The sequence below is a fragment of the Cydia splendana genome, chromosome 2, assembly GCF_910591565.1.
Source record: "Cydia splendana chromosome 2, ilCydSple1.2, whole genome shotgun sequence".
Classification (NCBI taxonomy): Eukaryota; Metazoa; Arthropoda; class Insecta; order Lepidoptera; family Tortricidae; genus Cydia; species Cydia splendana.
Genome location: NC_085961.1, coordinates 28,082,574 through 28,100,392, shown reverse-complemented (window position 1 = coordinate 28,100,392; position 17,819 = coordinate 28,082,574). Strand labels below are relative to the sequence as shown.

General features: G+C 36.2%; 1 protein-coding gene across 1 annotated transcript in view; it reads right to left on the bottom strand.

The window, feature by feature from the left end:
• LOC134806067 (uncharacterized) overlaps positions 1-17,819 on the bottom strand; it is a 127,199-nt gene that overhangs the window by 89,342 nt on the left and 20,038 nt on the right. The gene's annotated exons all lie outside the window — the stretch shown is intronic.

The following is a 17,819-nucleotide window of genomic DNA, read 5'->3' as shown; positions in this document are numbered from 1 at the left end:
AATCAATATCAATGCGGCAGCAAGTAAAAATTGCGCACTGACTATAAGTTCAAATGGCCTTAATCTATATCAAAAATATGGAGAACAAGATACAAAAATTACAAGATTAAAATACTTTAACAAAACTCTACTGCTATCCCCTATCCTGTGGTCACAGCCATATGAAGACAAAGTTTCAGTTCATGCGTTTAACTACTTATTGTCGACCGGCAGTTTGCAGGGTCCGATATTGGCGAAGTTACCCTATCCAGAGGCCAGTGTGCTTAATAAACTGCCTGCGGGTTTGTAGTAGCTAAGAAGATAATATACATGTAGAATGGTAAAGTCTGACCAAGCTATCTCTGCAATAACAAATTTTGACAACTTCGGTGTTCGTAGTAGGTCTCTGGTAATCTGTGGGCCCCTTTACTCTCGCTGGCCTTGAGTCTTCGATAACAAGCTATAAGATATATTGGTCTAGTCTAAGTGTTTCTATATTTCTCGTGTCGAATGATTGTCCCATTAAAGTTCATTTTTACCTATATCAAAGAGAATAGATAGTACGAAGTTACATATGTTTTTGCCTATATGGAGTAGCTTACACATAAAATGTATGTAGACATTTTTTGGAGTTTATCACATTCATTTATTTAGGAATACAACATTTAAGTAATAAAACACTGTTAAATATATTTCTTCAATTAGATTTTAAGTAAGCCTTCAAATTATTTATTATGCAATCAAAAGAGACTTAAAGAACTGTCATAGGGACCATAATTATTAGAGCATTTAATAAACCGGAGTCGCCTTTAAGAGCTTACTCCTCTGCCGAAAACCTTGCACAGTTGTGCAAACTTTTGTATGAACTGACGTTTATCTGACGTTTATACTTTTTGTACAGAAAATGACAGCCAAGGCGTCTCCAGTTATTAAATGCTCTAAGCCATCATGCGACGCTAGAGGTATTATGTACACACACGTAATATCATGGAGATACTGATGTAACAATGTTTTAATAAAAACAAAGTATGAGTACCTAACAAAAGCATTACGAGCAACACTAACAATATTTGATCACCGACAAAATGGTGATGTTTACTAAACACAGCTACATATTATGTTTATGTAATACCACGGATGAATATACAAGACAAGCCAGTCTACTTTTAGCTGCCATTACAACGCGTGTGGAAGTGAATTTTGTAACAGGATACAATGAAAGAAATTTAAAATGAATACGTTATTGGCTTACCTTCTATATTTATATTTACTTTTTTCAACTAGTGGTGTTACTTATAACCGGACGGTACTACAACCTGAATTTTTAGAGGGATTTACCAAAGAAAATAATACTAATATGACAACAACCAGTGAAATAGCTATACAAACTACTCGAGGTGTCTCTGAAAAGGAAATCGAATCCGTCTTAACGAAAATGCTCTTAGTTGCATCAAACAAAAATAACTGTCACTGTAATTGTTCTAAAAATGTACCCACGAGTACAACCGAGAAAAACATTAAACAAGACATTAAAAGGGATAAGACAACAAGTGATCAAGTTGGTATTAAAATAAGAAATAAACCAGAAAAGTACTCCGGTACAAATAACACACTGAGTCAATTATGCCCATATTTTGTGCCCAATGAAGGTTTCAAAATGGACAAAATGGTTGACGTTTTTTGGCCAAAGTTTTATAATATGAAAGAAAGTTTGAATTGTTTTAAGATAACTGTGCTAACACTGTCCGATATGGTAAGTTTAAATGAGATCAATGCCAAATTTGTGTGTTATTATAGCTTAGTACATTAACATGTGGTCTATGGTGGCAAGTATTAACGATACGAGAGTGAGATTATATGAAAGAACCTATAAAAAACATAAGAAGTGATCAAAATCTGCGCGTATGATCTAGACGGAATTTATTTGCTTGCACGTATATATAAGCCTACAAATTCGTGATTTTAAACAAATTATACCTATTTATAAAGGAAGATATTTAAATTATAAAAGAAGATTTTTTTTTGACGAGAAAAAAAATGTATGGGGCTAGTCGTCCAAGTCGGCCAACCCCCCAATACAAAGCCAAAAATTGTTTCTTCTACTTTTTCCCAATCAAAACACGATACCGAATATGCTACTACTATACTATTTTTGTTAAGTCCACCTTGTACGAGTATAGAGGACAAGTCGAAAAAATGGACCTTAAAAGGACAATTGTGGACAATTTTACCCTTAAATGTCTTTGTTATTTTTAGGAGAGAAAACGTAACGCGATAATGTACGGCACATTCGGCGGAAAGGTGGACTGGACGCGGTGCCATTTCGAGATCAAGCCACCGGACTCCATCGTCGGGGTGAGACACTTCCTTGTGGGCGACGCGAACGACAAGGGGGTGATGAGGAACATACTGGTCACGACAGAAGATTACGGTATATTTAGACGTACGGTAGAGTTACAACTATTGCATATACTCGAAAATTTATGAGGTGTACCGCCATGGCTGGGTAGTGGGTGGGTAGCCTCTAGGCTCCAGCGTGTTAGGTGAAAACGCCGAATCCGTCCTTCGCAAATTCTAAACTCCACATTTGAGGGTTTGGTCACTTTTTCTTTAGTATATGTTGTCTATTTCAGTTTCAGTAGGGCTCAGAGGAATTTCTATCTGCAAACTCTGGCAGTATTTCGTAGGTTTTCTCAAGAGACTAAGAGTAGGTACTTTGCAGATGAAACGATAAATAATAATTGTGCTACCGTGATAGCTGTAGAGCTAGAGATATACATATCTCACGCATGGGTATTTTCAGTGACAACCATTTACTTTTTTCGACAACCATCAACTTTCGGGTTATTTTCACTCAGAACCACGAAGACTAATATCGATTCATATCATAACAGGAAAACCGTATCCGAAAAAAATCTTGATTTTGTATGGACCGTCACAAAACTGACACCCAAAATATCAATTCCAATATATCCCAAGGTCTTACAAGTTCCCCTCTCAGTTCGGATTAGTGCATTGTGCTAGCTAGACGTGTGACCGAAGCGCATTGTCTAATTGCAATTAAGTTAAACAACAGGTTTCTTATCGCACCGGCCGGCTGCCCGGCAGCCGAACACGTGTGCGCATCTATTGTTTGTACACAAGTAGTGATGAAGTGTAATCGGATTTATAATGGGTGACAAAAATAAAGGACACGAGTTGTACAATGCTAGTCATAACGATAGTGTAACATCGACACGAAAAAGTAGTGAGACAGACCTAACTAATGAGAAGATGGATAACCTACCTATAAACGACAGTGGAAGTGTAGAACGACCTGAAAAACGAACGAGGGATGAGGAGGAAAATCAGGATCAGGAAGGGGAGTGGAATCTAATTAATCGAACACGTAAAAGATTAGATAGAAAGAACTCTCGAAGTCCAATTTTGAGCGAACGCATCAATACGGATAATATTGAAGTATGCGTAACTAACAAAGAAAAGATGCCAAAACAAATCGCACTATCCAAGATTCTGAAGGCTAATAACATAACGGGTGTACTCCAAGTTAAGTATGTCAATTTATATAAACTACGCTTAATATTCGATACAGACATAAGTGCGGACAGGTTTTTGAACTCGGGAGAAATTAACAAACTTGGGTGGAGGTGCTACAAGTCTTCAGATGTGGGAATATCTTACGGCTTAATCAGAGATATAGAGATAGAAATGTCAGATGAAGATATTACAACTAATATTACAAGTGACATGGAATTAATAACCGCGAAACGTTTAAGTCGTAGGTCAAATGACGAGGGCGGCTGGGTTAAATCAGAAAAGGTGCGACTAGGATTTAAGGGCAATACGTTACCACAATACATTTATATGAATGATTTAAGAATAAGAGTGGAACCTTATGTATTTCCAGTCACTCAGTGTTCAAAATGTTGGAGGTACGGGCACACATCAAAAGTATGCCCGTCAAATAGACTTGTTTGCCCCAAATGTGGAGGAAACCACCCTAACTGCGAAACTAAAATCTTTAAGTGTGTAAACTGCAGTATGAATCACATTTCGTTGGATAGGAAATGCCCGGTATTCTTAAAAGAGAGAAAAATAAGAGAAATAATGAGTGAACATAACCATACTTACCAGAAAGCATCAACGCTGTACTCTCCACCTTCTCCGCCTATTCATCAGCCCGCTTTCCGTCCCGAAATAACATCTGAGGTTTCAACCGCCAGAGGCTACGCGTACGCGGCTAGCCAAGAACCGACAAGACCACCAAAATCTAGAGAAACTCAAGAAACTCGGGAATCTGACAACAACAGCTCAGTTGTACGCACGCAAGCGATTATACACCACGAAAACACGCAGTCGCAAAAAACCAAACGCGCGAAGAATACAGGGAATAAAAAGCCAAAACAACGCGATAATGTCGATACAGATGAGTGGGATATGTCGTGTTCGGAAGATACAACTGAAAATACAACGGACCAGAAAGAAGAATCAACAACTAAACAACGAAAAACTAAGAGAGATAAATCGATGACATTTAGTCAATTACTGGATAAGATAAAGGGAATATGTTTTTCACCAGAGGAAACTGTAAAAGCTAAATTCGGCAACATAATTCAAGTATGCATTCAGTGGGCTATTAACTACTTATTAGAAAACATCTCGGAAATACCCTTATTAAGTTATTTAGCACATTCAAGCAATTAAGCATTTTGCAATGGAACGCCCAAAGTTTAAGAAATAAAATATTGGAGTTAGAATTACTACTTCGCCAAGAAAAAGTACATATTTGTATTATTAGTGAGACATGGCTACATCTTGACATTAATATTAGAATAAGCGGCTATAACGTCTTTCGTCAGGACAGAAATGATGGATATGGAGGGGTATGTATCTTGACTCATTATTCTATTCAAGCGCAGCAATGTCCAATAAGTACATTAAACTATGACATTGAAATGATACACGTTCAACTATACAATTGTCACGATGTAAGTGATATTGTTGCCATATATTGTCCACCGAGTATCAATACATCGCAAAATGATTGGGACCACATTTTTTCACAATTTAAAGAAAAAACTCTGATATTGGGAGACTTCAATGGACATCACTCAAATTGGTCAAATAAATCTAACCAGAGGGGGACGCAAATCTTCGACAGCCTGATAGATTATAATTTCATTTCATTAAATGATGGTCAACCGACTAGACTAAAAATGGTAAATGGGAGGCTGCAGAGTTCATCTCCAGATATTTCGATAGCATCAACAGATTTAGCCCTAAAAACAGAATGGACAGTTACAAATGAATCTTTGGGCAGTGATCATCTTTTCATCAAAATACAAATGAAAATGAATTACTCTGTCGATATAAGGAAAACGCGCAATTTTAAAAATGCTAACTGGGACAAATACCAAAACTATCTTGATAATATCTTCTCCAATTTCGTGTTGTCTGACAGTCCTCAAGAAGCATATGATCTATTCTTAAAACATTTAAACATAGCGGCTGACCTATATATTCCAAATATTAAATTTAATCGGAACCCTACAACCAATTTTACCCCAAAACCGTACTGGAACACGGAGCTTTCAAGAGCGGTGGCCGAAAGAAGATTAGCATTGGCTCAATTGCGAAGAAATCCGACCCCGCAAAATCTGGATAGGTTAAAAGAAAAAACTCGAATTGCTCAACTTAAGATAAGAAAGGCTAGAAGTCAGAGCTGGCAAACATTTTGTTCATCAATAGATAAATCTACGTCCTCTAGCGATATGTGGTCTCGTATGAAGTGGCTAAAAGGCATTAAGTCAAACAGGGCTTATACAGATAGTGAAAAGATCGACGATCTACTGCACAGCTTAGCGCCTGATTATGTGTTACCGGCAGCCCCAAGTTTTAAGTCTAAGAACTTCCATCTAAGTGCCGAGATTTCACGCCAAGAACTTGACAGCTGCATGAAATCAAAGGATACCGCCCCAGGATGTGACGATATTTCTTATTCCATGTTAAAGTATTTACCCGATTGTGGCAAAGAAATCTTATTGCGTCTGTACAACATATTCTTTGAGAGTGGCTATGTTCCGTATCAGTGGCGAGATATTAGGGTAGTGCCCATTCCGAAACCTGGTCGTAACCTACAATCCGCCAATTCACTTCGTCCAATATCATTGATATCATGCATTTGTAAGATTTTTCATTCTATATTAAATAAACGTCTCGAATGGTACTTTGAAAAAAATCTGATGTTTGCTGAGGTTACTACCGGGTTTAGGAAAGGTCGCTCATGTGTTGATAATTTGAGTCGCTTTGTGACTGACGTGCAATTAGGAAAAGCAAAGGGACTCATGACTGTGAGTTGTTTTATAGATCTAGAAAATGCATACAATAATATCGACATATCTTATTTGGTAAACAAACTAGACAATTATGAAATAGGAGCTCAAATATGTAATTATTTGTGGAATTTCCTTAAGGAACGTATACTCAAATGTTTAATATCAGACACTTATACCATCAGACATACCGGTCGAGGCTTGGCGCAGGGTGACCCTCTCTCGCCTTTGTTATTTAATATAGCGACGATTAACATCTGCAGAGAAATAACCAATGTAACAGTATCGCAATATGCTGATGATTTCGTTTTATACACTGCTGCCAAGAACGTCAATGATGGTATATTTAGGATACAATCTGCTTTAAATATGTTGAATTGCTTATTAAAGGAAAAGGGGCTATCAATTTCAGGGTCTAAGAGCAAAATATGCGTTTTTGGCAAACTTATAAAGGCCGAGGCAATAAACATTAGCGTAAACGATTCAGCCTTACATGTAGTTGATAATGTTAAGTACTTAGGGTTGTGGCTTGATCGCGGACTAAGATGGAATCGACATATAAATGAAATAACACAAAAGTTGACTAAATTTATCAATATTTTTAAAGTTCTCACAGGACCCCGTTGGGGTGTACATCCTAAACACTTAAGGCGATTATATATAGCTCTTATACGTAGTCGATTGGATTACGGTAGTTTCCTTTATGACACGAGTGCAAAATGTCACTTATATAAATTAGACAAAGTTCAAAACCAATGTATGCGAGTGATTGGTGGATTTATCAAAAGTTCTCCTATACATGTAATGGAAAATGAATTGCATATCCCCCCATTACACATTCGTAGATATTATCTGGCTGGTAAATATTATTTAAAATCTAAATCCCTTTTAAATAATCCTACAATTGATTCTATTTGCAATTTATCTCAAATTCTTGGCTCTCGACAGTATGGCATTAAAATACCTCTTTTAGTTTCGATTCACAATTATCTAAAGGATGTCCTAATTCAGTCAAAAAAACAACTGGAAATGTTTGCATTAAATACTTGGGTTAGTAACATAAATATGTCTGATGTCATTAAAATCAATTTAGAAACCATAACACAAGCCAAAAGACTATACGACAAAAACCAACTCAAATCTAAATGCACACAATATTTGGACAAAACATATGGGTTGCACTACAAAATATTTACAGATGGATCCAAGAATAAGGAAATATCGGGTGCCGCTTTTTATGATCCCCAATGCAAGGTATCGGCTAAGTTTAAAATATCAACCAATATCTCAATTATGCAGATCGAACTAGTTTCTATTTCAGAAGCATTATCTTGGATTGAATCAGTGGATGGAAAACATTTTGTAATCCTGACAGATTCAAGAAGTGCCCTTCAGCACCTGGCTCGATGCACCTCGAATATTCGAGGAGCACCGATAGCCTATTCCATCCTAAAAACAGTTTACACGTTGAAACAACACAATAAATCGATTACCCTACAATGGATACCGTCCCATATAGGTCTCACAGGTAATGAGGTGGCGGATATTTTAGCAAATGAGGCGGTTAGCGATGGAATCCCGTTGAGCATAATACCTACATTTATGGATACAATTCACCTAGTCAAAAAACAATGTAGGCAAATATGGAGTGAATATTTTGATTGTAGATCGTTAGATAAAGCGATCTGGTATAAAACGATCCAGCCACAACTTTTAAGGAGTCCATGGTTTGAAGACTCGTGCATGGGTCGGCGCGAATTAGTTTTAGCATTTAGATTACGTTCCGGACACATACCATTAAATAAATTTGCGTATTTGATGAAAAAGGTGCCGTCGCCAAACTGTGACGAATGTGACATTTTGGAGGATGCATACCATGTCATAATGGAGTGTGTCCGAAACGAAAGGGAGAGAAAGGATATAATGAACGAAACCTTATTTGAAGTTGGGGGTTGCAACCAAATTTTGGGGCACCCACTATCTGAGGATGCAAAATGTGTATATAAACTTGTTGCCTTAGGATTAAGTAGAAGATAATGTTACATTTAATTTTGTATACGTACAGAGCGACATCGTCACAAAAGTGACTAAGCTCTTTAAATAAAGATTTAAAAAAAAAAAAAAAAAGGTCTTACAAGTTACAGAGCCACTAGTATATAGTTAATATAATTTTGAGGCGAACGTAGTGAATGTTTGAATGGGATTGGAACATATCGATAAATAAAAAAGATGTAGAAAATAATTCGAAAACAACGGCTGTGCAGTACCTACAGCTTATATATGTTTTTGTGTTCGTTGCTTATCCCTACGGTGCCATATTAACATTAATGGTTTTACTACTGCTACACATATTACATATACTCCTACGGGACATGTTTGCGGTTGTTTGGAGCCTACATTTCGATAATCTACTGTATCAAATGTACGACGTCGTTTACTGTTAATGGCTTGCATATCCATGCTGCCTTGTGGTCGCGAATGCTATAAATGTGTCTCGGTAGCATTAGCAGTTAGACTTCAATGTAACTTCATAGGTGCCTTAGCTTACGTTAGCAACTCGCTATCTGTGATATTGGATTGATTAACCATTTGTAACCTCGACGCAAGTGGGGTTTAGCATTTGATATGTTCCACAGAGCTAACCAACTGAGATTCTGTTGGCATATTGACGAAGGAAACATCAAAATCAAATCTCATCAAAAATTACAAACATCTCGGTGATACTAATTTAACGTTAAAAAAACATCAACGTCTACATTTTATTTATCTAAATATAAAAAGAGAACATTTTAGAATTGCCAGTTTCCTAACAACCGTACGAGAGGCATAGAAACAAATAAACGTTAAATTAACTGTTTCGAAAGAAGTTTTCTAGGTACCTATGAAAAGCGACGGAATATATATAGACATCGCTATCCAAAGAAAAATGCCTTCCAAAAATGACCCCAGCCACACTAACACTCACAACTATCCCTTCTCTATGAATATGTTCCACCAGCTTTTAATGATATCCAATAAACAATTTCCCGCTATTAAAAAAAAGTTGTGATTGGTCAATATAAGTTTTGATTGGCAATAGGTAATAACATTCTATGCGTCAAACCTCTTGCGCGGCGTTACAATATTTTGGCGTTGTCAAATCTGATAAGGATTATACTAAACAAGAGGGAACCAATTCATATAATTATTATTTTGACGCGTATTTATTGTTCATACATTCAAAAGTTGAAGCATAATATTAATGAGTAGGATGTATTTTGAAAGGTTTACCTTTATTTTACCGTCAATTTTTCTGCAGATTTTCGTTTTGCAGAAAATTTTTCAAGTAATTTCAAATCGCAAAATAATATTTACATAGAATATTTACTTCAAATAATTTTAGTTCGGATTAGTTATGTTTCACCAAAAATTTAAAACATTAGTTTTGTTTCAAAAACAGTTTGTTCATGTAATTTCATTTCACAGAATCATCGATCTGTAGAAAAGTCACTTCTTATAAATACGGTTAACCAAAATTTAATATACAGAATAGTCATTTAGTCGAATTTTATTTATTTAGTCGTTAATTTAACGCAATCTGCTTCTCTGGAAGGAATTCGTTTTTAGGGGTTGCCGTTCTAACCTAACCCACTTTTCTGGCAACAGTTCGTTTTCTTGGGGGTCGCAGTTCTAACCTAACCTAACCCACTTTTCTGGCAACATTTCGTTTTCTTAGGGGTCGCAGTTCTAACCTAACCTAACCCACTTTTATGGATATAGTTCGTTTTTATGGGGGTCGCAGTTCTAACCTAACCTAGCCCACTTTTCTGGCAACAGTTCGTTTTCTTGGGGGTCGCAGTTCTAACCTAACCTAACCCACTTTTCTGGCAACCGTTCGTTTTCTTGGGGGTCGCAGTTCTAACCTAACCCACTTTTCCAGCAAGGGTTCGTTTTCTTAGAAGTTGTATCTCTAAAGTAACCTAAACTCCTTTTTTAGCAATTTCAATGAATACTACGAGTATGTGAAAGGTAATTTTGTAAAACAATAATTGTTGAAATTAATATTCTGTGAACTGGAGTGTCGCACAAATAATATTCAATGAATAATAATTCTACAGTCAGTCTTTTATTTTATTTAAAAATCTTTGAATAAATATTCTGAATTTTAATCAAGTTACAAAATATGTTTCTTTGAAATGAATAATCGAAGAAACAGAATTAATTGTAACAAAAATGTGCGATTCGATTATTCTATGAATAATTTTCTGTATAACAAAATTCTGCAAAAAATTTGGCGATAAAATAAGGGTACACCATTTTGAAACAGTGTCAGTACAGTGATAGACTACCCGTCCCTCTTTTTAACATAGTTAGAAAAAGACGGGTAGTCTATCTCGCTGCGAGATACTGTCGCGCCAATCATGTGCTAGGCCCTGGTCTTCCACAAATATTTCTATACCAAATTAGATGCCAGGGACATAGTTAAAATATAAACATTAAAAAAAGCACCACCTACAATGGCGCGGCGATTAGTATTTACTACCACTAATTTAAATTAAATGGATAGTCCGTTACGGACTATATCAAAACAACTACTTTAACAAATTTAAAATAATAGGATCTTAATATCAATGGCTGTTTAAAAAATTGCATAACATCATCCCCATATAAAATCTGTTATGATCAAAATAAATCAAAATAATATTATCCTGGTTAAATTATACGTGAAAGGTAATCCCATAATATTTTCAGTGTTTGTTGGAACGGCTAGCACATCATTTAACCTTACATTAAGGCATATTTTTTCCTTAAAATAATAATCTAAATACTTCTTACAACGACTGTCACAACGGGCCGCTATTTGCGAACTAAATAGCTCCGTGGCACAAAATTTACGCCCCACCCACCGTGGCACAATATGTGTGGGGTCATTTTACAGAGCTAGTTCGTCATCTATGTTTATTGTCTATCGCTGTCTATGAAGGCTATGAATGTTGAAGAACGAAGTAGGTACCTAGATATCTTAGTCAAACGAACCACGTTGAGTCAAAGTTTTGATTCGTGGTCATAAGAAAATCTGGGAAATTTGCAGATGTTTGATTATTATTAGGTACTATCTTGAGTATTTTTTTAAACAGCTAGTTTGACAAATAAGAGATCAATGAACTTCCATACATAGGTTTTAACCAACATTGATGTTGTGATATTTATAAATAAATGTGCTCTCAAGTATCTCATTGGCACACTTAACGGATGTAAAAGAGCATACCTATGAACACGTTTTTTTTGTTTAACGGATATATTTAAATGCCTGCATCCTTTTGTCACACTTGATTAGCCAGACTTTGCTTTTTCTTCAACAGGCGAGTTCTCGCTTCAAGAGGAAGTCTCTGACCAGTGGCTAATGCTGAGGAACCTGGTACTTCTCCGTGATTGTGGGACAGGGGAAGTGGTGGTGTTCACCAGGTCTGTCAGTCTTACAATTATCATCGTTGTGAGGTTCTCGAGAGAGGCCATTGCCTATCACGATCCTGACCAGCGGCTGATGCTCACAAACCCGTTGCTGCTCTGCGACAGTAGGGCAGGTCAAGAAGTGTTGTCCACCAGGTCAGTTACTCTTACAGTTATTGACGTTGTGAGACTCTTGAGAGAGGCCATTGTCTACAACGAAGATCCTGGCCTGTGGCTGATGCTCACAAACCCGGTGCTGCTCCTCGACTGTGCAGAAGAAGAGATTTTGATCACCAGGTCGGCTAATCTTACAGTTGACGTTGTGAGATCATCTAAGAACGCCACTATCCAACAGGAAGGTTCTGGCCAGTAGCTGATGCAACCTGGCGCTGTTCCACCACTGCGGGGCATGGGAACTGGAAGTGTTTCTCTTCATGTACAATTCACGTATGCGACTGATTGTTTACCTTCTAAACTAAACGTGAAATTAACTTTTGTAGATATTAGGTCTCACACGATGTTCTTCTTCGTTGTATCAAATTTCAGAAAATTAATTAGTATGAGACCACATCTCAAAATTCCAAACCAAAGGATACAAAGCCACCTTTGGCTTTAAAATTGCACGCTTTTATCAAGATGTTACCTCAAATTTGCAAAACATCTTAAGTAATATGTTATTTATCACCAGGACTCCTGAGATGACGAAAATAGAAGATATCGTGCTAGCCCTGCAGGATTTGGGGGAGGAGATGGTAGGCAAGATGCTGTGCGACGAGGACGAGGATTGGTTAGATAACATACATTAACGTTGCATCTTCATATAAACATAAATCAGCTGTTGAGAAATTTCTTTATCTAACATGGCTATTTTTACGTTACCGCCAATCCCGCTGGAACGCATCCAAATCGTCCCGCCATCTCTTATACATATACCTATATGTAGCCACTAGCTGGCGTCCCCAGTGTAGTCGTAGCAGAGGCACACCGAGAAAGAGATGGCGGGACGACTTGGATGCGTTCCAGCGGGATTGGCGGTAACGTAAAAATAGCCATGTTAGATAAACGCCAGTCCATACAATGTGTATGACCATTGGCAGCCTATTTTCGACAGAGGGGGAACACCTGTTAATGGCTACTCCGTTTGGTTATATCCTCTAAGGTGGTACTTGATAATGATTTGATGGTAATAAATACCTACACAGTTAATTGTACTTAAACATGAAACCCTTCTATTTAACGAAATACCTTAGCTTAGAGTATCTACCTAATATTTAATGGAATAGATATCGTAATCTTTATACTATGCTGTTGTATTTTTCTGAAGATCGATTCTGTGAATCTAGTCGTAAGTTATAAGTTATAGGTATACCATAATACCAGTAAATGTGCCTAACTAACTTATGTATCTACGAGTATTTCACGAACGTTACAATTAAATGTTTCTTACGATAAACTTAAACGCTTTGTTTTTATTTCATATTTGTTACATGACAAGCTACTTAATTTTAACAATAGGTTAAGTAAAGTTATATTTTTGTTCTCCGTGCAGAAAGCGTCAACTTTCTGCACGCTGCGCTATACGAAGCTGCCGCTTTCCGGCACCGTCGAACAGATAAATAGCACCTATACACACTTCGACCAGTAACTAAGGAAGCCTCAGATCACACGTTTGCCAGCCGAGGCAAAGCCGAGACATTTCTTACTTTACTGCCCTTGGTGTGTATGTAATATACTCTTAAATTACCTAAAAATATCTATGGATTTTTTTTAATTCATTTACTTTTAATATTCACTTTTAATAAATAAAACGCTGCCAAAATATGTTTCGAATGGTAAATTACTCTACTTATAGTGTAAGCGAAGTTGTTCCTATTCTATTAAAAACTATGCTTAAAATTGTATGGACTATTTTGAAGACACGGAACGTGAAGTCAAAATGCATGCAGTTAAGTTTGGCCCCGCTTTAGCACGAGTGCGGCAATATCGCGGATCAGGGGTCGAGCCAGCTTGCTTGTGAATTCACAAACTCGAGTTACACAAGTCGAATTTGACATAACTACTGCTTGTTAGAAATATAAATAATAAGAAAGAAGGGTAGGTAAACCTACTTAATATTATAAATATTTACATCAGTTACTTTGTATGTCTATTTTTCATCTTTTCACGCTTAAATCTTTGTTCCCGAATTTTTTCCATAGTTCGCTTGGAGATAACTTGAGTAAGGTAAACGTACTAGTGCTCGACATGCTAATGCCCAATAGATGACACCTTGCTGTCACCTCTATGGACAATGACTTAAGTTTCAAGATGACATGTACTGGGACCGCGTCGAGCATCAGTACGTTTACCTTAGTTAGACATAAGATGGTTTTTATTACGGTAATTATCATTCTACGCATCGAATCACGCAGATTGTATAGAGCCGCATGAACTTTTATCTCAGGCGACGTCGCTTAGCACGATTGTACCTTATCTCATGCTTAGCTGGCTACCCCCCCAATGAGGCAGGGGGAAATGGCGGTTCCGGAGGTCCAGTTTGAACTCTATTTCTACCTACCAATAGATAGCTATTGTACAAGTCAAATTTGGTATAATTCTCGTATGAAATGATTGTTTTACCTCATTTAAACAAGTAGGCGTCAGTTAAATTCTGGTGGAAAGCTCAATCTATTAACCCCCTTATTCCTAAACGCGCTACAAACCTCAATTATCTAATAATCGTTTGTCTTTATCTGTCATTTTGACTTATGTATTTGTAAGAAAGGGATAAAACATAATTTAACTAAATCAGACCCGTAAAGTTTTATGAATAAGGGGGCTAATCTTGTAGTGTTCAGGATAAATTGCCAACTACACAACCTATTACAAAGTCAAAATCGCGCCTCACTTTAAAGTACAAGCATTATAAGTCCAAACGGTCGGTCAGCGCGTACATAAAACTTTTGCCATAAAATCTAATACCACCTTTGGGCGCCGATCTAATAAATAGAGAGTCAGCGTAAGCCCAGAGTTACCTCGGAGTCGACTCACGTTCCCAATTAAAATTTATTGTTTAGCAGAACAAAAGCCATTTCATTTTATTTTCTGGAAAAAGGGATCATTCCACCAATAGGGTTAAGGGCTTTAAATTAAGCAGAATATCAATTTGGTAAGCTTTGTGTTCGGTAATGAGACATAGCAAATTATTGGCTTCTGGCAAATTATATTTGAATAGTGAAAATGCCTCGGGCATGAAATTGTACTTATAACACATTTTTTGTACATAATCTTAAACTTAAACTGGATTTATTACTTAGGTATATTGAAAGAAAGACATCGGCAGTATTTGCTTGCTGTATCAACAATATTGTACGAACAGCAATACCCGTGTCGACTTTTTAAATTGTAGCAAATACGAGCTTCATAACCAACTAGTCTGTACCGTAGCCTGTTGATTTTGGGGCATAAAACGAAGCGGACCGGCATTCATGCATGCCACTTTATTTCAGTCGTAAACCGAACGGAATACATGAAAGTATACGCGTACGGTGATACAGATCGGCACGGAACGACACGTGTATAAGCATTTTCGTTTTATCTCCATTGATTTTGACATTGGAAATGTCTTTTCGTTCGCTCCAGTATAGGCTCCGATTTCACGAAAAAGTGCGATCCCCTTATATCTCGGAAAGTTGTGAAGATATGATATTAAAAAATAGGCTCAAAAGACGCATAATCACGAGAGCTGTAAGGTGCAAAAATAATTATTCGAGAAAGTCAAAAACAAAAAAAGTTATCTTCCTAATTCACTCAAAATGAAAAAAGTTTGAAGATTTGTTTTTTCTTATTGGAATATATTTTCATTGTGCTGGCATTCGTATTACGTCATTTTAAAAACATATATGACATAATGTCAATATACTAGACAGACAATTTATCAACAAAATTCTTCACATTTTAACGTAAACAATTTTAATTGTTAAAATTTTATTTATGAAGATGAAGCAATGTTGTTCACATAATTTCAGCAATAAAATTCTTAGTTTCAATCAGTTTTGTTGGTACTCTAAGATCTATCACGTGCTTTGAAAGTTAATTCAATGATATATCATCAAGAAACTGAAATCAAGACTCGACCTGCAGTCTCAGCGAGTTTTTGTGGCTATATTATCAGTTGAAAGAACGATATTTAAAGCCAATACCATCGCAATGGTCTGGTTTACGAGTACCTATATTGGTTTCATGTGACGATTTTTATATAAATGTATCTATCAAATAACAACGTGCTTTTATTTCATTGATGTTCGGTGCAAAACGATAACTCAGTAACGAAATAGAATTATCAAAAATGCCTTTGGGTTTTTTCAGTGAACGTTTATGAGCTCGTTTATGAGTTCTTATGTCCTATCAGCGTGGCTTTGGCCTTTGGACATTTTTGTAATGCTTTGTAATAAGGTAGGTGAGGTATATCTATATCCCTAATTGTAATAACCTTTCTTTGAATGAATTACAATTTAATTATTTAAATAAAAAAAGTGGTCCACAAAAATACACATCCGCTTGGTCCGCTAAAATAATTTAAGTGTTCTACATAATATTAAGTAGGTATATTTAAGATTAACAATCAGTAAACATCATTAATTACGCTCAAATGCTTATGTTTCAGTACAAATTGGGTGAGATATTTCCGACATAAAACCTAAAGGTAAAAGTACAATTTGCTAAGTACCTACGTAAACTGTCAATCTACATTAATTATAAAAGATAGACTCTTAAAAGTCAGCTTACTGAAGATTATGAACAACATATAGGTACTTTCTAAATAAAATACAATTTGGTTTCCTATGACTTATGTAGGCCTTATTTTACTGTAGACCATTTTAAATTGAAGATGAAATAATTCATGATAAAAGTTAATAAGGCCCGGTAATGTTATCTGTTATTCTTGAACTTGTACTATGACTAAGAAGGCCCAATGTCAGTGCAAGTAACAAGGCCCGGTTGCAAACCATAATGGTTTTTTATAAAACGTGTATTTTTCAAAAGCGCCGGAATATTTTATAACTATTTTGGTACATGAAGAAACATGAACTAATGAGAAACCTATATTGGTAATAATATCCTGATTATTTATAAACATATTTCAGTTAAAATAAAGGTGGGCCTTATATGCCTCACCTGACCTTATTCGTTCACATTTAGATCCTATAGCTATATTTGGTCACTTTGGCCGTCACTATCTATTTGATGCCGATTGTACTAACAATTAAAAGTACAGCTCATATGTACTTTTACTTGTACTGAAACTTAAGCATTTGAGCGTAATTAATGATGTTCACTGATTATTAACATTAGGTGTTAAAGAACCGTGTCCCGATTTGGGCCATGGTGCGTCCATTAATGAATCGCATACTAACGGATAGAGGTTTACGAGTACATTCACGGAAAATTAATTTCATTGTTAATTGAAGTGGGCATATGATTATAGGCAACCCAATACTGGTGGCTTAATTGCCGTTTATAAATCTGGAGATTCTTCATACATACTGTCAAATCTTATAAAATATGTCTCTTACTTCGGTTAATGGAGGTTTTATTAGTTGTGTTAGATGCTTTGCATACCGTTATTACCAAATAATGGGCTGATTTGGCCCGGTAGTAACGAGATCGTACCGTGTACCAAAAAAAGGGAAGAGGGGAAATGGTCGGCTCCCCAGGTCCAATCTATGCTATATTTCTTCATGCTCTTAGCAACTAGTGCAAGTTATATATCATCTTTGTATAATTTAGGGACGAGGAATTCAGTTTTTAAATATTCGTTATACCTTTTCATACAAATAAACTGATTTTTGCACAATAAATTAAAATTATATGTATTTTTTTGGGACAATTTTGGCCTTTACAATCACAGTGTGGCGATTTGTACTAAATAAAAAAATTTAAAATTTATCATTCTCATTTATTCCTCATTCTAAAAAGTATCACTTTAAAATAGGCACTCATATATTTTTTGTGAATAATAATTAGCAGCGCGTGGCGGTGATGATTTCTATTTAAATTGAATTATGGCCAAAGTCAAACATTAAAAATGTTAAAAAA